The sequence below is a fragment of the Chrysemys picta genome, chromosome 6, assembly GCF_011386835.1.
Source record: "Chrysemys picta bellii isolate R12L10 chromosome 6, ASM1138683v2, whole genome shotgun sequence".
Taxonomy (NCBI): Eukaryota; Metazoa; Chordata; order Testudines; family Emydidae; genus Chrysemys; species Chrysemys picta.
The window spans coordinates 24,492,938-24,520,436 of record NC_088796.1 but is presented as its reverse complement, the minus strand read 5'-3'; the positions used below and the strand labels follow the sequence as shown (position 1 = coordinate 24,520,436).

At 42.9% G+C, this 27,499-nt stretch overlaps 1 protein-coding gene across 23 annotated transcripts in view; it reads left to right on the top strand.

Annotated features, from left to right (window-relative positions):
• Nucleotides 1-27,499, top strand: part of PRLR (prolactin receptor) — a 341,587-nt gene that overhangs the window by 197,735 nt on the left and 116,353 nt on the right. Inside the window, exon 1 of one of the 23 annotated variants that reach the window (XM_065598857.1) lies at nt 20,738-20,829. The exons of the other annotated variants lie outside the window; for them this stretch is intronic. The gene's annotated coding sequence lies outside the window, so the exon portion shown is untranslated. Of the gene's footprint in view, nt 1-20,737; nt 20,830-27,499 lie in introns of those variants that run through there. 23 annotated transcript variants of the gene reach the window in all.

The window sequence follows — 27,499 nt, the reverse complement described above, 5'->3', positions numbered from 1 at the left end:
TGTAGAAATCATCCAAAAATATTTAAATAAAAGGTATTCTATTACTGTTTAACAGTGCAATTAATCGCGCGACAGCCCTACTAAAGAGACTTTATCTTGAATGTATAAACAGCCAAGGACTCCATTTCTTATCCACAAAGATAGGACATTCCACAAGCGAGGCACATGATACGATAAACGGGCAAAGGGCACCAAACAATGGGGTCTGCACACACTTATGAAGTACTGTGCATGCAAAAGGCCAATCAGAGAGATTGCCTGGAGATATACTAAATATAACCCTAATTTACAGATATTTCTTCTGCTTCAGAGCACTATAACTATTGAAATCCTCAGCTGATCTCCAAAGCTGAAGGAGCCCAAATGACCCTGGTATATGACTCACCAGAAGTCAACAGGGATGAATTTATCTGTCAAAAGATTAGTAAACCATCCCAAACAGCATTTCACACTTTACTTTAAATGATCAGGTGACACCTACAGGCCCCTGTTTTTGCAAATATGAAATTATATGAAATTAAAAACAACGTATAAACAGAATGAAAAACTCACCCCTTAGTAGGGGCTCCTGTCCCATGGGGCTGGGCCTAGCTCCCCACTCCGGGCACTGCAACCTAGCACACGGAGTTGTGCTACTACTCAGGTTTGGCCCAGTTGCCCCTCAATCATCATGACAGAAGGCAACTGAGACAAATGTGAGTGAGTAGCGTTGCTACCTGGTGCACAGAGTGGCAGTGCCACTCACTCATATTTGGCCTAGCTGTCCCCCATGATGATGATAATGGAGGAGCAGCCAGGCCACACCTGAGCAATGCTGCAACCTGGTGCGCCTCATTGCAATGCCAGGAGCAGGGAGCCTGGCATAGCCCTGCAGGACAGGGTTAGGGTAGGGCAGGTTCACTCTGCAAAGTCTGTCCGTTTTCCCTCCCCCTCCCCCCCCAGGGCAGAACCCAGCCCTCCCCCCACTTGGATAAAATAAATCCAAATTCCCCCATCCCCCCTGTAAAGTTACACACACTAAAATTCACTAGGCCCTAGTTATAGCCCAATGTGCTAGGTGCTCTACAAATGCATAGGGGCCCTGAAGAACTTACGTTAAACTTCCTTTTACTTTCTCCACCAATATTTTAAAAGGAATGAAATTCCCCTAAGGACCTTGGTTTCCTCTATCTCCTTGTAGAGCTGGGTGGAGGAATGATTATTTAGGAGCAGATGGACGCATCTACCATAAGCTTGCATTTGCTGAGGGGCAGGTATTGGTGGTACTCAGACCTTCTGTCTTTATTTCTGTGTTTTATGTATCTAATATACACTGACCATTCCTATATTGAGCCAAAAAGTGTGGAAATTCAGTGTTGAATTCATTTAAATGATCCTTTCATGCTACACACAGGCCTGAAGTGATCATCCAACATGAATATGTATAATCCGTCTCCTCTTATTTATACATTATAGTTAAATCTTTATTGACCAAGATTTTATCTAAACAAGTTATGTAACGAATATCAAGAGGAAGCAAAACAACTTCAAAGGACCTTGATATACTAGCACAGGACAAATCATGAATTTCCCTAATCAGTGTTTATTCAACATTTACTCACGCAAATTCCTATTAGAGTCAACAGGTCAGATCCTGAGCTGGAGAATAAGTCAGCGTAGTTTCATTAAAGTTATTAGAGCTACACTGTTTTACTCTGAGGATCTTGCCCAGTCACTCAAAGACTAAATAAAAATACAGTAAGAACCTCCAGGTTTTTGCCTATGTAATTTCACCTATTCAAAATGAATCCATTGTTGGTATAGGGCAAATCCAGAGAACCCTTGTTCAGGTTTTTATTACCTCCTCCCATACAAAAATCCACCCAAAGGGCTGACACCACATTCCTTAAAAATTAGCCCCAGCGCCTTACCACAAATCTGCAAGAGGCTAGTGTCATCTAAGTGAGGCATTGAGGTGCTGTTCTGTCCCTGGGCCATAAGTGTCTTCCCCCAAGCACCTTTTCCTGGTAATTTCTAGGGTGCTGGAGGGGTGTAGAAGGACAATGTGTATTCCTCTGGTCCTAGCATGGGGTTGTTCAGCCCCTGCATCCATCCAGCCATTTTCCACAGTGTGGATGTCAACCCACAGAGAGCACTCTTTGAGATCCTAAGAATGAGGAGATGGTGTTTCATCTACCACCACAACTTTACTCATCCTTGCTCCGGCAAACCTACCATTGACTTAGGAAGTTTGTCTGAGTGAAAACTGAGCAAGGGCTTGAGGATTTGGCCTCAGCAGTTATTCCCAATTTTGTATTTGTGCATTTGATTTTTATTATTGTACATCAAGGAGGTGAGAGGCAGACCAGCAGGGGGAAGATAAATGGCGGGGGGAGAAAGGGGAAATGTCATTGGGGAGGGGTCTACTATAGGCCACCAAATTAGGAGAAGGAGGTGGCTGAGGCATTTCTTGAACAAATAACAAAAATACTACCACGTCTTGTGTTTTAGGTATTGGGAGACTTTAACTACCTAGACATTTGTTGGAAAAGCAATATGACACAACACAAATTTCCTATTTTGCTTCAGTCTTTACTACAAAGTTTAATTGTAACCAGATGCATAACATAATTAATATTAACAAGGGGGCAGGAACACAAGCCAGAATTAAGAAAGAACAGATCCAAGAATATGTAGCTAAGTTAGATTTATCCAAGTCGGAAGGGGCTCATAAATTCGCCCTGGGATACTTAAGGAACTAGCTGAAACAATCTCAAAGCATTAGCCTTTATTTCTGATCGTTCATGAAGGATGGGTGTGGTCCTAGAGGACTGAAGAAGGGCAAGCATAGTACTTCTTTAAAAGGGGAACAAAGAGGACTGGGGAATTATAGACCTGTTAGCCTAACTTCAGTTCCTGGAAAGATACTGGAACAAATTATTAAATAATCAGTTAGTAAGCACCTAGAGGTCAATAGGTTAATAAGTGATAGCCAAACAAATCGTGCCAAACCAATTTACCAATTTTCTTCTTTAACAGGATATTGGCCTAGTGGGTATTGCAGAAGCAGTAGACATGATGTATCTTGATTTTAGTAAGGATTTTGAAACAGTCCCACATGACATTCTCATAACCAAACTAGATGAAATTATTATTATGTAGGGGCACAACTGGTAGAAAAAATGTAGTTATGGTTCCCTGTCAAACTGGGAAGGACCTATCCAATGGGGTCCCTCAGGGGTCAATCCTTGGTCCAGTACTAGTCAATATTTTCATTAATGACTTGAATAATGGAGTAGAGAGTATGCTTAGAAAAGTTTGTGGGTTACACCAAGCTAGGAGGGATTGCAATACTTTGGAGGAGAGGATTAGAATTAAAAAATGACCATGATAAATTGGAAAATTGATCTGAAAACAACAAGATGAAATTCATAAAGAGAAGTGCAAAGTATTACACTTAGGAAGGAGAAATCAAATGCACAAACACAAAATGGGTGATAACTGTGGAGGCAGTAGAAATGCAGAAAAGGCTGGGAATATACTGGATCACAAACTGAATATGAGTCAACAATGTGGTTATGGTTGCAAAAAAAGGCAAATGTCATTCTGGGGTGTATTAGCAGAAGTGTCCTATTAAATGCATAGGAAGTGATTGTTCCACTATACTTGGCACTGGGGAAGGCCTCAGCTGGAGTACTGTGAGTTTTGGGTGCTATGCTTTAAGGAAAATGTAGACAACTGGAAAGAGTGAAGAGAAGATTAACAAAAATGATAAAAGGTTAAAAAAACCCTGACCTATAAGGCAGGGTTGAAAAATGGGGGATCTTTATTTTAGAGAAAAGACGATGGCGGGAAGAGGACCTGTTAAGTCTTTAAGTTAAGGGCTGTTAGAAAGGGGATGGTGATAAATGGTTCACCATGTTCACTGAAGGTAGGACAAGACATAATCTGCAGCACAGGAGATTTAGATTAGGTATTAAAAAGTTTTTTGTAACTATAAGGGTAGTTAAGTACTGGAATAGGTTACCCTGGGAGGTTGTGGAATGCCTAATATTGGGACAGTTTAGACAAACACCTGTCAGGGATTGCCTAGGTATACTTGGTCCTGCCTCCGAGCAGGGGGAGTGGACTAGATGATTCTCAAAGTCTCTTCCAGCCCTACTTTCTATGATTAATATAATTTTTAAAGTATTGCAGTGTGTGTCAAATGTCTACTAATTGCATCTCTACAGTGCTTTTGTTTTGATATAGTTATTAATCTAAATTATTTGCAAAATTGTCAGGTATTTTTACTAGATAGTTGCTAATTTCTGTGCTGTTCCTTTATATTTTTAATAGAAGCAAATAGATAAGGATTTTTTGTAATTAGGAAGACAAAATACCAGTAATTTTGCTTTTGAAAACAAATTCTCTCTAGTGGTTGTCCACAGATATTTAGGCCCAGTCCTTCAAGAAGCTATATACTGTCATAGTCCCTTTGAACTCAGTTGAGTTGAACCAATGTTATAATTTATTGTGTGTCCTTGTAGAATCAAGCCCAGATTGTATCAGAATAAGTCACTGGGAAAAAAAAAAAAAGAACTGGTGTAACTTAGCTGATGTCAGCCAATTCTGAATTTGGGCCATTCAACTTCAGTGACTCCACAAACTTAAAGTACTGCAGAACTTTATTTTTTGAGACATAAGAACCAGTTTAAAACCTCCAGAACAGGCTTCTTTGGTGGAATTCCACAAAATTGAGTTGTATTAATGAAGTAATGTTCAGGGAAATACTTTTTTTGAGAAATTGCTTATAACTTACTTGTGTCTTCAAGGTTGGGTTTAAAAGCACCAGAAAGCACCTTTGAAATGAAAAAGTATGCATGGGGTCAGTAACTCTGCCTGGAGTTACTTAAGCAATGAAGAACCAAGGTGTGTGTCACACTGGGATAGTGCCATGCCTTAAGTGTTTTGTTAGACACAAAACTGAAGGTGAAGTGCTGTTAAAATCCAAAGGGTGCTACCCTGATTCACAGTCAGATACAACCTCTGGTGATAACAAAATGCTTCTGTGTCAATATTATTAGGGAAGATGGAAAAGAAACTCTTGAGTAACTTCTTGGGTTTAAAATCTATTGTTACCAAGAAAAATGTTTCCAAAAATGGTTTAAATTAACTGGAGGTCAGGGTTGTCATTTTTATTTAAAGTGTGAGAACTAACACCATATGTTTTTAAAACATCCATTAGCTCCTTGCTGCTAAATGAGGGGAGACCAGAACTTGCATTCCTGATGTTTCCAAGGCTGAAAAAAAACAGGGAAAACTTTTTTTTTTAAGTGGTAAGGATTGTTCAGGCCCCTTTTATAAATCAAAAAAGAAACAACAGTAGTTTTATAAGCCCAATTTTTTAAATCTTTGCAGGTCATCATTAGCGAACATAAGGAAACACCTAAGAGGAGGTTATTGACAAACATTTTCATTTTACTGTGCAGTGGGTTTTTTATCTGTGTGTTGATAACCAAGGACAATACTGTCTATCCTAAGAGCAGTGAAGGCAAAGCACACGCACAGCACTCCTTTTCATAAGTCCAGTAATGTAGGGGATTGATTTCCAGATAGATTCCTCTGCTTTCTGGGCAGGGCCGGCTCTGGCTTTTTTGCCGCCTGAGGCAAAAAAGCCTCCCGACTCCCCCGCCCCCGGCAGGGAGTGCGGCAGGGAAGGGCGCCAAGCCCGGTCCCGGACCGCTCTCCCCGACCTGCCGGAGCGCCGGGGGGAGGGTGGAGAGCCCGGCCGGGGCTCCGCTCTCCCCGGCGGCCAGAGCGCCGGGGGGGAGGGTGGCGAGCCCGCCGCGGCGCCGCTCTCCCCGGCAGCCAGAGCGCCGGGGGGGAGGGTGGCGAGCCCAGTTGCGGCTCCCATCCAGGTGCCGCCCCAAGCACATGCTTGGTGGGCTGGTGCCTGGAGCCGGCCCTGTTTCTGGGGAAGCAAACCCTGGAAGAAATGTTAGCAGACAAATTGAGGAGACTTGGAGCTAACAGGGGTCTTTAGCAATTTATATATGACTTGTAGAATTATAGTAAATCTATCACTTCCCTGTCTGTTTTGCCTAGGAAACGTTTTGAGTTTTTTTATGTCATTTACTCTCATCCTGAAGTGAATGGGGTATCTCTCTCAGTAGCATTAATGAGAGTTCTGCACTTGCATGGAATGGACAATAAACTCCTGAGTGTATAATTTGACCCTCTGTACGCATGAAAATACCATAAAAATAAAAAACCCTCTGATTTTATAGTTTTTGGTGCATTTTGCAAGCTCTGAAGAGAGAGCTAGCTGAACGAATGCCAAAAATCACAGAACAACACTGGAAAATAAACGTAAAGGCCTGGCTTCGAGCCATGGAAGCCAGGGACTTTTGGAGCAAGGGCCAAAAATTCAGCACAGCCTCAGCTGAAACCATACTGCTTAGGGGTCTGTTATGTGTTTAGATTTAATAAAACATGATGTCAAATAATGAACTCAGTTGAAGTTTTATTTAAGTGAGACAGTCAATCAATACTTAATACAGGAGTATGCAGAATACAGAAAGAAAAACATAAACCAAACTGAGACTGGAGACGTTTGGCACCTCACTTCACTTCCAACTAACTCCCCATAATTCATCCTTTATATACTGATTTAAAACAAAGACAATCCTACAAAACTTTTCTTTCCCAGGGCTGACCTTGCTGAAACTTTCTTTCTCATGCTTTGATTTTATTTTGAATATTCTTACCTAATCAATAAGCCAATGACACCTGTAATTACTTTATCACTACTGAGATCATCTGTGACTCTAATTAGCTCTTAATGACTTAGACATTAATCAATCATAACTCAATAGCTTACTATTATATTGATTATAGATAAGGCTACATTTATGTCACCCGAGGTCATAGAAGTCACGGAATCTGTGATTTCCAGAGACCCCCGTGACATTCTCTGCTGCAGCCCCGTGACATTCTCTGCTTCAGTCCTACCCGCTTTGGGACTCTGGAGCTGGCAGCCAGCAGGGCCTTGACAGGGTTCCAGCGACAGGCGACAGCAGCGACAAGCAACAGGGGGGCCCCTGCAAGGGCCAAGTGACAGACTCCTGAGGAGGCCCTCCTCAGGGTTCCAGCGATGGACGGCAGCCTGTGTGGTGGGAAGGGGAGGGGGACGTCTCAAGCGAGCAGCTGTGGGTGTCCTGTTTTCTCTTTGGGAAATATGGTCACCCTGCAGCTCCAGCTACCATGGGCAGAGTGGGGCCCCCCTGCAGCTTCCAACCGCCGTGGGTGGAGGGGGAACCCATGGAGCCCCAGCAGCAAAAGTCACAGACAGGTCATGGCTTCCGTGAATTTTTGTTTATTGCCCGTGACCTGTCCATGTCTTTTACTAAAAATAACCATGACAAAATCTTAGCCTTAATTATAGAACACATCTATTACAAAATAGACATGGAAATGTGTTGTCAGTTACTAACATCTTATCAATTATAGTGCACATTTGTAAGTATTTTTTGTTAATTATTAGTAGTTCTTCCTAGGTATCTGAACTAAGTCAGCAAGATCAGGGTAAAAAGCAGAGTGGATAATACAATCCTATAATCAATTAGAGACACTTATTAATCTAAAACAAAGCACTCTTTAGCATGAGACAGCACTTCGGCTAACACAGAAAGGTTTCTGGGATTTTGAGGCAAAGAATCATCAGAGTTTACTATACAAAAGAATGATAAAAGATTAATACTAACAGCTCTGAGAGCAGACCCTGCAGTTACTGTATATACCAAACATACTGCAATAACTAGATCTGATCAACAAGAATCAACTTTCAGCATCCTTCTTCATTTCTTGCATTTGGGCAAGACCCAATCAATAAAGCAGACCCTCTCACTTTACTCCAACATCAATTTTTGTAGTTATTAATACCTTGGGGACTTTTAGGGAAGTATTTATTCTTAACATTTTTATATAGCTGTCACAGTACGTCTTATCAAGGCTTTTAACGGATTTTCTTTTCGAGTCAATATGTAATGTACTGTCCTTGTATATGAGTAAGTGTTGGTGCTTCTATAGTTTCTAACCTGCAGAGAGGATACAAACTTCTGCTGCTGATCACTGGAACGACAGCAAGGTGATCGGCTTGTAGCTCTTACATTAACTGTGCAGTCCCTTGCCCTTATAAAGTGAGATCACAATACCATAATTCCAGGAGGTTGGCAAGGTTCCATTTCTCCACACCAGGCGAAAGATGGCCAGAAGTGATTCCGCTATAAGGTCAATAGCACATTTTAGCAGCTCTGGGGAGGATGCCATCAGCGCCAGCTGTGTGTCCGTTTTTCAGTTTAGAGATGGAACGCTTCACTTCATCCAGTGTTGGTGCATCAGTACAAGTGTCTGGGTACGGAACCGCAGTGGCTGCTAGATCATCCAGCTCTCAGCAAGCAACAACTGGAAGGTGGTTCAGGGCACTGTGATAATGTTCCACCCACCGTGAGAGGATGTCATCATCTGATTTACATGGATGGCCTTGGCTGTCATTCAGGACGCCATTCATAGCGACTACCTCTTGACCGCTGAGATTGTGAATTGCACGGAATGCTGGCTTCAAGTCGCCCCTGGCTAAGCCAAATTCAACATCATCTGCCTCTTGGTTATAATATGTCTCGCGATCGTGGAGTGCCAGGGTGTTAAATTTTCACTTCAGCTGATTACGAGTGTGCCTATCACCATGCTTGCAGGCTGTGGCCTTCAATTTAATTATCTGGAAGGTCTCCTCCAATAGCCAGGGTCGGCGTGCTGGGGGCCTATTGACAATTGTCCGCTCAGCGGATTGGTGGAGGACAGAAGGGAACAGAGACCAGGCAACCTCCACATTATCTGGCAGGTTGCCTAGTGCTGAGAATCTATTACTGATGTCAAGATAAAACCTGTTGGCTAAACCTGGCACACAAAGGGCGTCGATGTCAAACTTCGTCATCACAGAGGGCTTAACTGCTCGTCGGAGTGTCAACACCATACGGGCAACCACTACGTGGTGATCTGTGTTCGCCGCTCATTCTGCACCACGATATACTCTAGAGGAGGTGAAGAGATGCCTGTTATGTGTGATGATGTGGTCCAATTCCTTGTGAGTGATGCCATCGTGAGAGATCCATGACATCTGGTGTATGCGTTGCTGCTTGAACCATGACCCAAGAATGGAAAGATTCTGGGAGGTGCAGAATTTGAGAAGGCAGCAAGAGTTATCATTGGGCATACCTGAACCATAATGACCAATGACCTATTCAAACCTAGTTCGCAGGGAGCCAGTAACTGCATTTAGGTCACCCAGGATCATGAGATTTTCATGTGGAGGGACTGCACGTACTAGGGATTCCAATTGATCATAGAAATGATCTTTAACTGAATCAACAGATTCCTCTGTCAGCACATAGACTACTATGACAGCAAGGTAACTATGCCAATGTTTCATGTCTCGGACTTTTCTGCTAGAATATAGACTTTTGCAGTTTCTCCAAGGAAATATGTTTGGCTTTGCTTTTCTTCTCTGGTTCTGGATACTAGAATCAAAGATCTCCACTTTGAAGGGGAGGTCTTTTCAGTGAAAAGACAGTGAGTTGCTGAAAAAGCAGAAGGAGACAAGATCGATGGCCTGTTCTTTGAGCTTGATTTCTTCTAGTAGAAGTCCTTTTCCTTCTTTCCATTATGAGAGACAGCATTATCTGCAATCTTCCTCGGCTTACTTTTCATCAAATCAAATAAGTGTTTCCTAGTTCATTGAACTGTGTGTGTGTGTGTGTGTGTGTGTGTGTGTGTACGTGCGCACATGCATGTTCACATGCAACTATGCAAGGCCTGGTGCTACATACCTGATGTTCAGCCAGGCTGTTGCTGATCTAACCAGTTCATGGTTACTGCATACTTTGATGATTAACCTGCCTGTGTGTATTGCTTCATTTATTTGTGTGTGTGTGTGTGTGTGTGTGTGTGTGTGTGTGTGTGTGTGTGTGTGTGTGTGTGTGTTGGAATTGTTGTTCTGGGGTGCATGGAGGGTAACATTATGGCTATGAGTGGTTCAATTCTGCAACCCAAGTTATCTACATGTCCTTCAGCTATTGACTAGCGATACTTTATTCAGAATGCTTGGAACTATGTGCAGATTATGCAACTCTCTGATGCTGCTAGGTTACCCTTACTGCAGAATTGCTGTTAGGCCACAATTGCACTGATATTTATGATGGACTCGTAGAGCTCAAGTCCTCCTTTGATGTGGCTATGCCGTGCCTCAACAAGTATTTTTGGACTGGAGATTCTGTTAAAGAGGAAAATGTTTTTTTGAAGCTCTCCAGCAGTCCAGTGAAACCATATGTGAATCTGCATGTCGTTTGTGGCAGTTGGCTCGTGACTGTGACTCTGGGGACATTACGGTGATCATGCTCAGATATTTTTGCAATTTGGTGTAGTCAATGACAGCCTGAGCAAATGGCTACTGACTGAAGATGCTAAAACACTAACGTTTGATGCAGCAGGTGCTAAGAGTGAAGCATTTGAGAGGTTTGTGCTGAAAGGGGCTCTGTGTCCCAGACTGCTGCTACCTTAAATGTCTACACTTAAATCATCAGCTGCTTCTCTTATTCCTGCTCCATGGCCTCGGCAGCAAAAGTTACCAGCTGCTCACTGTTTCTGCTGTGGCACTATGGGTCACTTGGCCAATTTCCTGCCTGCCCAGCTAGGACTGCCAGGCCTGAGGGAAAGGAGGACACTTCAAGTTCTTCAAGGACATTTCTGGTACTCTGGTTCAAAATGATGGGAGGCCTGCAGCTCATACTGTGAGTGTGGAGTCACATGAGACCATCTTTACTAAAGGAAAAATCAGGGTCTTTGGTACTGTCGTCTCATGTAGCAAGGCCCTTGAGCTGGTATCCCATATTGTGGAAACTGATGATCCAGATTTGGGGCTTGGATGCAGGGAAATTCTGATTCTCCTGTCTCAGTTTCCATAGCTTATAGTTTGGAGTATTTAACTTTAAAACTCTGACGGATTATCTAATTCATCTTTGAAAGTTCATTTGGCAGGTATCTCAGCTTACCATATTTTGGATGATGGTTAATTGCTGTCTGTGCATAATATGGCTAAAAGGTTTATGAAAGGGTTATATATCCTTTAAGAAATCCTGTTTCTCTTTGGGATCTTAAATTGGTATTCTCTACACTCATTAAATCACCTTTTGAACACTTGGCTGAGTGTTATTTGTATTATTTATCTCTGATGATGGCATTCATTATTGCCATAAAGTCCACCAGAAGAGTGATTGAATTAAATGCCTTGATGGCTGATCCGCCATTTACGTCTTTTCATAAAGATAAGGTGGTTCTTAGACCTGATCCCAGGTTTTAGCCAAAAATGGCTTCTGAATTTCATATTAGACAATTAATTTGTTCGTTTTTTTTCCCCAAAGCCTCATACTAATAAGGAGAAATCTGTTTTACATAGTTTGAATGTAAGAAGAGCTCTTGCATATTATTTGAATAGAACAAAATGGTGTCAAAAATCAACTGATTATTTCTCTTATTCTAAGAGTCACATGGGTTATACTTTGTTTAATCCATCTGCAAATGGTCCGGGAAGACAATGTATTGTTCAGTTAGTGGTATGTTCTCATTCCACAGAGCTGTGGCAGCATCTCTTTTCTTGCCTTAGGCAAGTTCTGGTTACTGAAACATGCACTTCTTCTAAACATTATGCTCTTGATTTGGCTTCAAGGGCTAATGCTAGAGTTGGTAGAGCGGTGCTTTAGTCTGTATTCTGTTAAGACTCTGTTCCCTCCTCCAGGTTATTTTCAGCACTGCTTATCAAACTTCCCATAAGTGGGAATATGCAGAGCCACTTGAAGAACAAATGAAGGTTTCCTACTTGTAACCAAGTTCTTTGAGATAGCTCTACACATTCATGCTTCACACCTGCCTTCCCCTCTTTCTCAGAGTCCTTTTGTTTTGTATCTCTGGGTTGGTGGTAGGATACTGCGCTTCCTTGTATAGCCTCAGTGTCTCTGAACATTTTGCAGGTGAGGGGAAAAATAAGAGGGGGCACGCAAGCGCTGTAATGGACATGGCTTGGAGAAGGTTCTACCATTAGGCATCACTAGATGGTGCAATACCCCAAGTGTGACTAGGCAGAGCCATCTCGAAGAACTCAATTACAAGTAAGTAACCTTCATTTAGTCCCATGGGTTGGGGTTGAGCTTAGGGAACGTATCCAGAACTGGTATGTATTTGTGGAGGAAGTTTGGGAGTCGTGGATAGAGCTTTCCCTTCTCCTCCTGTTTCACAGGAAACTGTGTCCCCCATCCACAACCATGATTAAAGGGGAAAAAAAATATTCCCAAGGGTGCTCTTGGGCTAGTATAATGCAACTTGTACTTGATATCACATGGCAACAGAACATAAGTAGCAAACGTATCAGCATTTCAACCAGTCATTGGTGGGATGGGGGACCCCTGAAGCTGTGGTTTTATCAGAACCAGCTCTGCCATCGTTGCACATATGCAATAAACACATTCGGTAAAATTCTTTGCCCGATATTTTTGGTAAACCTTCTAAGTCCCACCTCTACACCAAAGTGTGGCAACCTGGGGCTAAAATATCACCTTCCATGCAAAAATGCCCAGAAGGGAAAGAGCTGAGGGGAAAATGTAAAGTTGACATATTATCCTGTCTTGCAATTTTCCCTTCCTCTCTTCTGTGCCATGCAGACGAGAAGAGAGCCTGGTTCGTAGTAATTTAAATTTTCTTAGTATCTGAGAGAATAGAAAAAAGGATTAAAAGGGAGAGAAAGTGGATGAAACCTGGAAACAATTAGCAAACTGCAGGCAGGTTACTAACTAAAGAGCTGGTCAGTCTACACTTTGTTTCTCATTCTCTTTCATAGTTTTTTGACATTTCACTATAGTGCACAAAGTGCTCAATTATGCCTTCTCTCAGGCTGAGCTCTGCTAGCTGAGGGGAGGAGGTGTATCGCACCAGCGTGAGGAGGTATTATGCCTCCTGGGCACTATGAGGTGGGGGAGGAGCACATTAGGCTCCAATCCTTCCCCCAGCACAGCTTTGCTTGCATGTTATGAGGGGGGTAAGGAGAGGAAGAGAAGGCATATGGTTCTACCTTTGACCTGTCCGGACACACTTACTCCAAAGCCACTGCTGGCAGTACTAGTGTTACTCCCTCCTGAGTGTACGGAGCTACATTTTGGTTTCCTCTTGCTTAGGTCATGTGAGGTAGTGCACCAATGCATGGGAAGTTATGATTTTGAGCTTCTTGCTTTTCTTCCTCTTTTTTCTTTCTTTTGTTCCACATGTGGAAACCCTATTGAAATCAATAAGAGTTTTGTTTGCAGCAAGGCTGTTGAGCTTGGGAGCTAGAGCCATAAATGTTTAGGGATCTTGAATGTTAGTGGCCAAATAAAGAAAAGAATATAGAAAAATATACATATATGCTTCTGTAGGGTTACCATATTTCAGCAAGCAAAAAAGAGGACGGGAGGAGCCCCGCCCTAGCCCCTCCCACTTCCCGCCCCCCCAGAACCTCCAACCCTCCCCCCGTTCCTTGTCCCCTGACTGCCCCCTCCTGGGACCCCTGCCCCTAACTGCCCCCCAGGACTCCACTCCCTATCTAAGCCTCCCTGCCTCTTGTCCCCTGACTGCCCCAACCCTTATCCACACCCCCACCCCCAGACAGACCCCTGGGACTCCCACGCCCCATCCAACCACTCCCCACCCCCTGACAGCCCCCCCAGAACTCCCAACCCATCTAAACCCCTCTGCTCCCTGTCCCCTGACTGCTCCGATCCCTCTCCGCACTCCTGCCCCCTGACAGCCCCCCCCAGAACTCCCAACCCATCTAAACCCCTCTGCTCCCTGTCCCCTGACTGCTCCGATCCCTCTCCGCACTCCTGCCCCCTGACAGCCCCCCCCAGAACTCGCAACCCATCTAAACCCCTCTGCTCCCTGTCCCCTGACTGCTCCGATCCCTCTCCCCACTCCTGCCCCCTGACAGCTCCCCCCAGAACTCCCAGCCCCCCCACCCCCCTCCTCCTTGTCCCCTGACTGCCCCCTCCTGGGACCCCTGCTCCTAACTGCCCTCCAGAACCCCACCCCCTACCTAAGACTCCCTGTTCCTTGTCCCCTAACTGCCCCCTCCTAAGACCCCCCCCCCCAATTGCCCCCCAGGACCCTACCCCCTACCTGTACCCTGACTGCCCAAAACTTTCTCCACTCCCCCCAAAAAGCCCCCCCCCCGTTTCTTGACTGCCCCCTCCAGAACCTCCCTGCCCCTTCTCCTGCCCCCTGGCCCCCTTACCCTGCTGCTCAGAACAGGGTGTTGGGCTCCATGCGAGCCGAGCCGGACACGTGGCTGCGCTCCCCAGCACAACAAAACCCGGTCCCTGGTCCTGCACAGTGCTGCTGGACCGGGCTGCAGGGGAGAGCTGCCGGCTCAGAATGCAGGGCGGATCCGGCTCCTCTACAGCTGCTCCGGACGGTCCAGGCCGGGACTTTCCTGCAGCCCTCCCAGCCGCTCGCTCTGCTCTGCCGGGGGAGGGGGGAAATCCCGGACATTGTGAGTGCTTTACAAATTCCCCCCGGATGCTATTTTTAGAACAAAAAGGAGGACATGTCCGGGTAAATCCGGACGAATGGTAACCCTAGCTTCTGTAGTTCAGCTCCCTATAATAGAGACAAGGAGGTATGAGCCTGCCACCCAGCTTTTATCAAGAATTAAGCCTGTAGTGGCCTTCATCTCACTCCAATGTTTTGGAACCTTTGGATGTGTATTAAAGTGAGTTATGTGACCTGGCTCTGCATACTGCCTCTTAGAATCCCAGTGCTATGGGGGGAGGTTGTTTTTTCAACAGAAATCTATTTAAAGCATTAATCTTCAGTAGGTTAGCAAACATCTTGTAGCAATACTCTGTACACTCTGGCAGGCTGACTAGTTAAATGTGTTTGAGTTCAGGAGGGTACAGTTTGACATTTATGGAGGCTGTGTTCAGATTCAGAAAGTTAAACAGCTACCAAAGCAACAGCCTCATAGTACTATTTACAAAGCAAAGTAAGAACTCCAGCATACATATTTACCATAAATGCATGGATCCTGTTCTGGATTTTTTTCCCCTGTGTCCTACTTTCCCCTCTCTTGTAAAATTCTCATATTGAAATAAGTAATAGGAGTGCAATATAGCTTAGCGCAATTTAATTGTACAGTGTTTCATTCATATAACTATCTCCGTGTATACTAGTGATGTTGTAAAATCGTGTTACAACAAGCAGGTGGAGAATAGGTAGAGACAGGAGAATAGAAGAAATATAATGATCTGGTAAGGGTACAAGCCCAGGTGGAGAAATGATACAGTGATCTGGAGGATGGGTGGAACCAGTTGGATATGAGAGAGATGAAGAGTTTGTAAAAGTAATCACTGATGGTTGGAGTCATCAGCCAGGCCCAGTCTTGATGTATCAAAATATGGTTTGTTAAGGAGCCAACACTTTGATGGTAGGAATAAAAGTTCAGATTCTTTCTTTTTTATCAGATCTTTAGCAGACAGGTTTATCTTTCCAAGCCTACAGTATCTGGTTATTATACTTTCAGTAGTGTATTATGTATGAAGAATTAAATAATGCTACGAGAACTTCTGTACAAACACACATTCTCCAGAGCCATTTTCAAAAGCAAAAGGTGTTTTTGTTGTTGTTTTTGAACTGCCAAGCAAGGAGGAATGCCCTTTGCTAAAGGTAGGATTCACCCAAGTGCATAAGGCCCTCTTTGCCACTTATGCCCTACTTTTGTATGGAACAAATAGAACAGACTCATATGGGAGTAGGTGCATCATCAGTGCACTGGGAAGAAACTGGGCTGCACACCAGCAATGAATGGGCGAACATATAAAAGCCAACAGATGGGCCACTGGGTCTGCAATTTCACAGACTCAGTACCCCAGAAATCTCGTGTAGCATCTGCAGAAGAGTAATGGCCACTACCCCCAGCTTATAGAATGGAATAATGACAGTAGACAGTTTGTCCTCAGTTCCAAGACCTGCCTGCAGGTGGTTGGATGGTTTCCATACCTCCACCTAAGAGATTTCACTTTACAAAGCCCAATTACACTGGCTTTGTGTGGGAAGAGCGCCATTTCACCCTGAGCAAACAGGTAGTTTGATGTGGCAGAAAGCCACCACCCACAGCTTACATCTCCACCCTAATCGTGAACATCCAACCTGCAGTCTTATCTCCAACCATGTTTATTACTTGGTTTTATGTTTAATGTAGGGTTTGTTGGGCCTTCATAAATTACATTGTCCTTAGTTCTGTACGTGGATTTATTTTGCGATGTGTAAATATGTGAGGTATCAGTTTGCAAATGACATCAGTGAGATGTTTTTCTGTAAAGTTATGTGACTGGATTATCTATGTTGTTAGTGATTGATCTAAATTTGATAGTAACGCTCCTGTAGAAATTACAGGATTGAAATTTTGCTTGTGTCTTGGTGTGTTGGATTTAAGGCTGCATGTTACCCATGCATGGTGAAGGTGGAGAGAGATGCCCTCTGAGTGGTAGAAGAAAGGTAGTTGAAATTGAGAAGGAGAAGTGATGAACTGAGTGTCAGTGAGATATTGAATGGTATATCTGCAAATTTCCTTGCTGTTTATACTTTGTATTGGCAGGATTTGCATAACTGAAAGTTAACAAAGTTTGTGTTCGTTATGGAATTTGCCAGCTTTTTCAAAAAACATGCATGAATGCTAGTTATTTGCATGATTAGTCATTATCAGAGTTGATACGTATTTCCCTGTGAGTCAATGTTTCCCCTGTCCAGCCCTACTTCAGTTCCACAGAAGTGAACTTCTTCCCCCCTCCCACCTTCCACACCATGCCCTAGGTCCACTTGCATGGTTTCCTCCATGCTTACATTTTCCCTTATGGTCCCTCACCTCACGCAGCCTTGTTCCTCCAGCTTGCCATACAACATGCCCCATTCATACTACATTTCACGTGTGTCTGCATTGCTATATATTAACATATAAAAGCTGAAGTAGGGGAGGCAGAGTATGGGTGAGGGGAACATGATGATAAGGGCTATGGAATAGAATAAGGAAAATATATGGACTGTTGGAGATGTGGGGGTTCAGAGCCGTGTGCGGGGGACACCGGGGACACTGGGGAAACAGGGAAAGGGAACATTGGTCTGTAGAAGGCCAAGGGAGCATGCAGCAATGTTGAGGAGGGACATGTGGAGGTAAGCATGGAGCAAGTTGTATGCATGCAGCACTGGAGGAAAAATTGGGGCTTGAGTAGAGAGGGGCCAGGTTGGGAGAAGCAGAGGGAACAAGAGGTTGATTTTTCACCTATCACCTCTAGAAAATCTTGTTGGTCAGTAGTAGAGGAATATACCCACCATTACACGGCTGTTAAAAACTTAAAATAGTTGTTGTTAGCCATCAAAGAAGAAGCTATTCTTAGAATTCTTATAACTAGACTTGGTCATCTCTTCAAAGTAACTGTGTGTAAATTGTCCCAAAATTCCAAGGATGGAATCTGCTGGGAAAAAGCAGCTTCAAAGCAGTAATTGCTTTGTTAAAACCAGTCTCATTGCTGCCTGGTTCTTTCTCACCAGTTGCTACAGAAATGGTTATATTCATGCATAATTCTGCTTTTAAGATTATGCTAGAGAAAAATATTTTTCTTGCCTTTTTAAAAATTTGTCAGAAAATATTTTTTTTTCCAAATATGTCTGATAATAAACAGTTAGACACAGCAGTCCTGCATAGAAGAATAAGTATACTGGCTTGGAATTAGAGTCATAAATCTCCATTAACAAGCCCTGTGATCTGATTTATTTTCTTATGTCTCCTGTCCACAGCATAGGAAAATTGGTGTTGATTACCTTGATAGGGTCAGGAAGAGTTCTTGGCCCCGGTATAACAATTGGGCAGGAGCACAGTGTTTCACCTCCTGCTAAAATAGGTATTATACACTGCTGGGCAAAACTTTAGATGTAATGGCTATTAGTCTAACATGTCATCACAAATTCTCCTCTACTGACTAAGTATGTGTGAGTGAACCACAATAACCTCTGGAAACTGAAACAACAAGGGACTTACTATTACTGTTATTTAGAGTTCCCCTTTAGCCCAGTGGGAGAGGCCTGTGTTTTTGTAGATGGAAAAACACAGGTTCTGTTCTTCAGCTCCCTGTGTGAATGATTAATATAATTATATTGTGTAATTAATTAATTATAGGGCACGATTGTGCACTGCCCATACGTGGTATAGATTGGAGTAAGGATTCCCACCTTCCTGGCCCCAGTTAGAGCTTCCCAAATCATAACATCAAAGCTTGTGGGAGCAGAAGGGATGCACAACAGATGTCCAGCCCTCATGGGATCACGGTATAACAGTAGGTAAATCTGTCTCTCATCATGGTGTATTGATCAGCACAACTGGGGAGAGGGGGATGTATGCTGCACCCTTTAAAGAGCAGCATCATGAATGACTTCCCTCAGCCTCTCCGAGGCACAGTATCAGCTGGTACTCCCAATGGGGTGGTGTACATGCACACAGCCCCTTACTATGGGCAGGTTACTAAGAACCCAATCTAGGCCATAGTAACTTAGTAATTTTTGTCTCTAACACAGGAATTCTGTAATTGTCCCCTATTTCAAGTCATGGGTACAGCCACAAATAACAGCCAATATTTTCAAATATCACATTGAGTTATTAGGCTTCTAGTTCAAGCTTTTAAAGATTTAGAGAAATGTAAAACTTATGTTTTAAAACATCTGTATAGCTCAAGAAAAATACCAATTGCATTTATTAGTGCACATAATGCTGATTGGGAACTTTTAAATAAATTGTTTTGTTGTTGTTGAAAAATGTCAAAATTAGAACTGTTCGTAAAAGAAGGCCAGGCTCCACAAGTTTCCCAACTTGAAAAAAGTCCAGAAAAAAAGTTCTGAAATTGTTGAAATGAAACATTTTGACATTTTTTAAATGAAAAATTCCAGTGTATTGGTTTGAAACAGCCTTTTGTTTCTAATTTTAAGCTACTTAGACTAAAACTAGGTTTAAAAGGGTAAAATCTAAATGTTTCTAAATTATCAAAACAAAACTCTTTTGACCCCAAATGAGAACAAAATCAGTTTTTTCTGTTTCTGAATATTTTTGACTTTTCATCCTGATTTGAGATGGAAAAAAATTTGAACTCTCAAAAATATTCACAGAATGCAAAAATCATTTCCCATCCAGCTCTCATCGCACACTGGAGAACTGTACAACTAAATCATAGTGAATAATTTAAAAGCTAGAAAAAAAACATTTCTGATTTCTTGTCCCTATACAGCTTAGATTTCAAATTTGGTTGTCTAACAAGACAACTTAGTGGTCCCAATTGTAATGAAGTAGACTTATTCTCTCAGGTAAATTAAAATGAAATATATTGCTGCTGTGATTGTCTAAAGACCTTTCTCTGCATTCTTCTTGTTCTCATCTTCATCCTCTTGCTTAAATATGTTTCACCTTCATGTGATCTTATGTTTAATAAAATGACTCCAAAACCATAAATTAATATGCCACTGCCACCACCAGCCCGAGACTGAGAGTTACGCCTGAGACTATACAATAATTTTGAGAATCAAATAAAAATACTAATGAGTACATAATTATGTAGCTGTCCATCTGGATTGCAGTCTAAACCTGATCCTACTGATTAGCACTAGTCTGGTGCTCCATGGTGCTGACTGCTGTTGAGCACTCACTGTGACTGTCCATGAACATGTTTTGTCCTTAGTCACCCATCAGGCCAATAGAAGATGGACTAATGGGGCTGGAAAATGCCTAAACTTGGCCCATTCACTTATATCTGCATCAAGCCCTGGAGAATGCTTCACTGCATATACATGTGTGGGCTCTTTTGATTGTGGAAATCTCATAGTTCTACCAATGCAGTGTAACAAGACCATGGGGACAATATTTCCATCAAGAGCAAAATATTTGGAAATGCTGATGGTGTGGTGGTTAAAAACTTTGTAAAACATGCATATGCACTGTCATTTGTTATAGATTTGATGGTATTTATGTGTAATTCAAGGGCACTCTCCTTTTCTTCCTCCATTTAATATTGGTGTAAACTGGTTTGTACATTGCCACAGTAGGTCAATTCTTTTCTTTTTTTTTTATCACTATGCCACTGTTTGTAGTCAAAGCACTGAACCCATGTTAATAGTGGTTGCTGTAGCCTGGTGAAAGGTGTGTCCATATGTTGAAAGGCAATTTCAGACATATAGATATGATTTTTTTGTAGTTTTTACCTCTAATGATACAGAGATATTTATCTCTTTTTAAATTTGCCATCCCTAAGCATAAGATTTTGAATGTAAAAGCCAGGGTGGCCTTACTGCTGTGAGTTCCAGCATAGCACTTTCCAGTTTTTGCAAAGCCCCAGACAGAAATCATCAATCTGACTGAAGATTTCTTAAGTCCATCTTGAAATACAATGCCAACATGTAGCGGGGTGGCTACCCGCTCCAGCCCTGACATGTTTAAAACCAGCCCTAGGAGAGGGCTGGAGGGCTGGGAGAACAGCCCAGGCTGAGTGGGAAGCAGGCTCAGCTGGGGCCATGCCCCAATCAAGGCCCAGCTGGCCCTATAAAGGCTTGAGCCAGGAGCTCAAGCAAACAATCTCTCTCTGCATTCAGAGAGAGAAGGGTCTGGCTGCAAGGAGCTTAACCAAGTGCCTAGAGTGGAGCAGGGCTGGAGAGAGGCCAAGGGAGCTCCGGCCTAGGAAAGCCCCAGGCTGCAGGTCTAGGGTAAGGCCAACGGGGCACTTGGGTTGCAGGAGGCAGCCCACGGGTAGGCAAGGCAGAGGCAGCAGGTCCAGACCCCCCTTGCCTGTGATGAGTGGCTGATACACTGCAGTCTGCCCCAGTGAATGGGGGCTAAGTGGTGACTGGCAGTATACAAGACTGAGGCGAGGTGGGGATAGGGGATGGGGGTTCCCCAGGGAGGGGAGACCCTGAGAGAAAGGTGTTACTGCCAGGGGGCAGCACCCCAGATAATGGGGCACCTGAGTCCTGGGTGGGACATGGGGGCCAAGCAGCAGCGGGACACCAGCCTGCAGAGGGCGCTCTGGAGGCTGGAGAGCTAATTCCCCGAGATGACCAGCAGGAGGCGCTGTAGCGGTGAGTCTTGCACCGTCACACCCCACAAAGATGCCTGCTTTGATCTCTCTTAAGAATGCCCCTAACTTGGGTTTTGTTGGCCCATGAATGCGTCTCTGCAATATGTTTTCAACAGGTAGCAATCAAATGATGATTTTTGTTCATTGCCTTCAGTCCTTGGGACTGACTAGCAGCTCAGCTTACATGGTGAATAGTGATGAAATAACTTGCATTTACCTCAAAGCAACAGGAAGCGCTTGAAGTTGCCATTGCCTTCTGGGACTTTAATAAAATTTGAAAATGCCTTTCAAACTAATTTTCAAACTCTTTCAGCAAGGGATAATCGTTCTGGCAATCTGGAATAGCAAGGCTGTGATTGATGGAGTGCACAGCAGCAACACCAGGAGGGGTATCTTGTCTAAACATGACCTGCGTACAATTTAAACAACAGCCCGTACTCATTGCTACATCATCTAAATTCAGGCCAACCAGTTTTGATTAAAACTTTTAATCTTTAATTCCCACCACTCCTGAAGCTATTTTCATTCCGTGTGATGCCATCAGTTGCCCCAGATTCCAATACTGCTACGTCAACAAAGGGAATTTGAAGGACAGGGAGATGCTATGTAATAATCTAAGAATACTGAGATATTATCATTTTATAAACACTGTATGGGATTCAGTCAGTGAGGTGAAGTTATTGTATATTTGATTATAAGACCTTCCTGTGCAAATGCATTGATCTAGATTACAGGGGGGCAGTGTGAAGAACAAAGAGGAAGTCAACTTCATGGCTTCCCGATAAGCAACCTCTGATCAAACTATTGGGGGTCAATTACAAGACAATGGCATATTTCCAGGTTCTGGCTGAAGTGAAATAGCTGTTCAGCTAATGCTGAGAACAAAGAAATCAAAAGAATTCTAAACAGTTAAACCCTTCTCAGGAGAAGAAGGGGGAGTTAGTTGTCAGGTTCAGTTCCTGATGAGAACAGACAAGGGACACGAGGCCTGGGGGAATGTCAGAAAGCAATGGAGGTCTTCCCGGGAAATGGTAAGACTCCAGCAAAGACAGGCAGGTGTGTAGATTGGTTTGTTGTTTTTAATATCTTGTTTACTCATTAAAAGCTTTTGGTTCTAAATAAATAATACTTTGCTTTAAGGAAGCTGTCTGGTCAATGGTTACCCATATTATTTCTCCCAGAGGAAACAGAACTGCAGGGTCTGAACCTAAGTCAGGCCTGCTGACCTATCCATGGTTAGTACCAGGGGACTGCAGCCCAAGTCCTGCTCCGAGAGTGGGAAAATTGTATGATTCCACCCCAAGATGGAGGAGACAGAAAAAGGCCTGAGATCTGAAAGCGGGGTGCACATTAAGGGAGCGGAGGGGTCAGAGGTGGTTACCCCAGTAACTGTGACAAGGAAGGACAAGCTTTCTCATCCCGCCCAAATCTGACTGACTCTTGCTCCACTACAATCCTGCCATTGGATCCACCAACAAGCACAGCAATAAAGCTAGCTTTCTATGGACCTTTTTAGATGTTTCCCTAAAAAACTTTGCAGTAACCCCTGGTATAATTTTTCACACTGTGGGTTTTAGTGTAGCATGATCCAAGGCATTGTTTCAGTAACTGACAAAAACTAGGCCCATCTCTCTCCCTTCTGGCTGGCAGCTATCTCTATTGCTCTGCTCAGTCCCCCTCTTTCTGAACTAGTCCTTCCGATTGGCAGATCAGTTCTGTTGCTTTGCTCAGCTCCTTCTCTTTCCATAACCCCTAAGATAGCAGCTAGGTAACTTTACTCATGATACTAAAGTATCATGATACTAAACTGCTCAAGATAGTTAAGACCAAAGCAGACTGTGAAGAACTTCAAAAAGATCTCACAAAATTAAGTGATTGGGCAACAAAATGGCAAATGAAATTTAATGTGGATAAATGTAAAGTAATGCACATTGGAAGAAACAACCCCAACTATACATACAATATGATGGGGGCTAATTTAGCTCCAACGAATCAGGAAAAAGATCTTGGCGTCATCGTGGATAGTTCTCTGAAGACGTCCACACAGTGTGCAGCAGTGGTCAAAAAAGCAAACAGGATGTTAGGAATCATTAAAAAGGGGATAGAAAATAAGAGGGAGAGTATCTTATTACCCTTGTATAAATCCATGGTATGCCCACATCTTGAATACTGCGTACAGATGTGGTCTCATCTCAAAAAAGATATACTGGCATTAGAAAAAGTTCAGAGAAGGACAACTAAAATGATAAGGGGTTTGGAACAGGTCCCATATGAGGAGAGATTAAAGAGGCTAGGACTTTTCAGCTTGGAAAAGAGGAGACTAAGAGGAGATATGATAGAGGTATATAAAATCATGAGTGATGTAGAGAAAGTGAATAAGGAAAAGTTATTTACTTGTTCCCATAATACAAGAACTAGGGGCCACCAAATGAAATTTATGGGCAGCAGATTTAAAACAAATAAAAGGAAGTTCTTCTTCACACAGCGCACAGTCAACTTGTGGAACTCCTTGCCTGAGGAGGTTGTGAAGACTAGGACTATAACAGCATTTAAAAGAGAACTGGATAAATTCATGGAGGTTAAGTCTGTTAATGGATATTAGCCTGGATGGGTAAGGAAGGGTGTCCCTAGCCTCTGTTTGTCAGAGGGTGGAGATGGATGGCAGGAGAGAGATCACGTGATCATTGCCTGTTGGGTTCACTCCCTCTGGGGCACCTGGCAGGATACTGGGCTAGATGGAACTTTGGTCTGACCCATACGGCCATTCTTATGTTCTTATGTACTTCATTCCCTCCCTCTGGCTGCCTACCCTTTGACTGGCATCTGAGTCCTGCTGTGGCTGATATCACTCAGTCCACCCAGCCTCCCCTGTTTGCCTTTTTGCATTGGGCAGGAAACCTGGCATGTCTTCTTGCACACATAGCACTTCTACTTGCCCTAGATTTCTGAACAATAGGATTTTCCCAGGCTGATCATTTATTTTGCCTCTTTCCCCCTTGTACATGAACTGTCTACAAGTTTAGTTTTCTCAAATTCATTTGTTTAAATTTTATTCACCACATAATTAATACCAATAATTCTTCAGCTGGAGATTGTTTGCAAGCAGTTCACTGCAAATCCATGACACTCATAATTTGAGTTGTGGTGGTTAGTTTTGATTGATCACATCCATTGCATATTATTTCTGTTCTCTGAAGGGCAGAGCCAATCTTAGAATCAAATTTCCAGTGTGATTATTCTTCTTTATAAATTCATTTTTACTCTAGTACTTAAAATGTATTTTTCTGTGAACATTCCTGCTAGTAAACTCATTTGTAGAAAGCAAACACAAAAAGGATGTGAAGACACAGCCAAGCAAACTTAATTTTTAATTTGAGTAAGTATTTACAGAATTCTCTTTGCATTATTCTCCCAGCTTTAGTACCAGAACTCTCAGCCAGATACACAAGGAGAGGAGAGGGTGTCATCCTTGCACCTTCCGTTAGCTGTAAAGGGAGTTATTCAACTAGTGTGCTACACATAGGGCTAAAATTTGTTCTAAGATGAGCAGACATGGTTCTCACTGAAGGTGCATACATTTGAGGATAAAGTAAGACCCATGGGAGCAGAGTATATAATACCCACTTTGCCTAACTTTTCCTCTAAGCAAAATAATTCTCAATAACTTCCACTGTGCCCATAGTTGTTTTACCAGGCCCTGCGTAGTATCAGTTCATTGTCTTATGCTTGCCATAATGTGGGCCATTTATATTCCATTTATTCGAATTTGTACTCAAATGTCTAGGCTTTTTGCCAAGCTCTAGAAATGTCATCAGAAGCCTTTTGGCAATTGGATCCTACTGTATGCTGAGTTCATATACTGATGAAAAGTAGGGCGATGGTAATTTTTTTTTTTTAAACCACTCATATCCATTCCTGCTGGAGATGTACTTGATTTACGGCCCTGGACCTTAATAGTGGTCAAAACTCTCTTTTAAAATTATTTCAGAAACCTTCCTCTCTCCTTCCCCAAAACCTGCACTGTGTGTAATGGGTTTATAAAACCTGTAAGGTTCCTATAATGACTAAATGGTGTGTGCAACATGTTGTCCCCTTCTTTGGGTTGCTGTGGTAACATCACACAATTATAGGATGATCAGTGGGTCCATTTATGCAACCATTTATGTCTACAAAATGCTTTGCACATTATGAGCATTACCAGAAGTAATTAATTCAAAACAAGCCCCCTCCAGTGAGAGTGCTTGTTTGAGAAAGGACTACGTAAATATTCCAGGATCTAGGTTAAATATATGGCTTTCCTATACATGCCCCTCAACACACACATGAAGTGGGTGAAAAATTCCAAATTCACGTCTTCACAGATTGTGGGCTTAAATTCAGGGCTAACTTAAATTTTTTAACAATAGAAATGCTATAGATAATTGTATATAACAGAAACACATGTGCTTTAATAGCAAAGCCACATCTGGAAAAGCCTACATTTAAAGATTGGGCTGACACAGTTTTTCCACTTTGCCAGCCAAATGAATGTGGTTGAAGCGTGCCATACATAACTGCATCAGCCTGAGGATTAAGAATAAAAACACTGCTAAACCCTTTGCAGTGTGAGCATCAGAAAATTGCAAGGCTAGGGTATGTCTGAGATAGTAAGCCCCATCAGATTTCATATGTCCAGGAGGATATTCTAATTCAGTGAAGTATTGGACTAAAAGCACCCTTATTTGTTGGGAAGGTGTTTGCAATTTAGTGGCATTATCTTTCATTAATTTCTTATTTCTATTTGGTAGAAGCCACAGAACAAGGATATTTCCTATTAAAACTTGCATGCTTAGCACACCTCTGTGGAATAGCATATGCCTCCAGTGCTCTTCTGCATATCACCCACATTCCCCAAGCACTTACTCCATGGACTGCAGCCATATAGAGAGGGTGTGTGTGTGTGTGTGTGTGTGTGTGTGTGTGTGTGTGTGTGTGTGTGTGTGTGTGTGTGTGTGAGAAATATATTATAGGGGAGTGTAAAAACACACAAGTGTGCAGTTTTAAATGCCCTTATAAGCCGTTTATTAAACCTCAGAATGATTTGCATGATATTGAATACATTTTAGACAAATAACATTAAACACATTCTGTAATCAAATTGATCAGTCTGAGGTATAATAGAGTGTACCTTGACATACCTTGAGGCGGGGGATGGACTTTGAGAGACTAAACACTGCTGAGTAGCTTTGCTACTCTTTGAGCATGTGCAGTTTGCACTCCCCTTTCCTCACTCTGCTCCAGCTCTTCTACCTCCCAGCTGCTTGGTCACGTTTTTTGTCACAAATGGCATGAGCTGCAGTAAGTATTGCTGAAACTTGGTGGGGCAATGCACATGACTGGAATGTTAACATTCACTGGCTACCGCCTGTTTAAAGAGGATACAGTGGGTAGCAAGGGTGGAGATGGCACTCATCGTTCCTGATTTAACTGCACCTCTCACCCATTTGGGGTGTCCTCAAGGGCACTCCCCCTTTGGTCTCAGGCCTCTAGCTATCATCTGTCTTGGAGCAGAGTCCTGTAACTCCCTCCCTCCAGACCTGGATCTTAGGCTGCAGAATTGTGCAATTTACTGTGATTATCTCAGCAGGTCTGACTTTAGTGCAACACCTACAGTCCCATTCTCTTCCAGGACAACAGCAGGGTTAACCAGTGATTAGCCAACGTTCATAAAGCAAAGTACTATTTATTCAGAACAAAAGCATTACAGAGAAAACATATCTTAAAAAATAGCTTGCATGCAATTGTAGCTTACCAAGCCGTCATCCATCTTCCACAGGAATACCGTGATAGGAATAAATGTCTAGCTAGGCACCTAACTGCTTTTGTGTAAGTTCCAGTTCTTCTTTGAGTGGTGGTCCCAATGGGTATCCTACACATGGGTATGTATGGTGCCATGCACCCAAGCCTGGAAATTCTTAACAAGCAGTGTCCATTGGCCCCCACATACGTAGTTGTTCTCCTTGTGCTCCAGACTGAGAGCATAAGAGGCAGCGCAGGTCGATGCCTCTCCAGTTCCTTTTTATTGCTGCATGGCCTGAGTCAGAGTCATGTGTGTCCACAGATTTCTCTAGCTTCTTTTTTATAGCCTGTAAATAGATACTGTGAATATTTTTTATATTAGCATAGTTAGAGTTTTTATAGAATAGTTAGTACAGCTTGTTTTTTTCCCCTTGCTGGGTAGTCCCTGTCCACAGTCTGGGACTATGATCAAGAAATGCATCTCTTACCCTTGCTCCTTCTCCAGGAGCAATGACCATAAA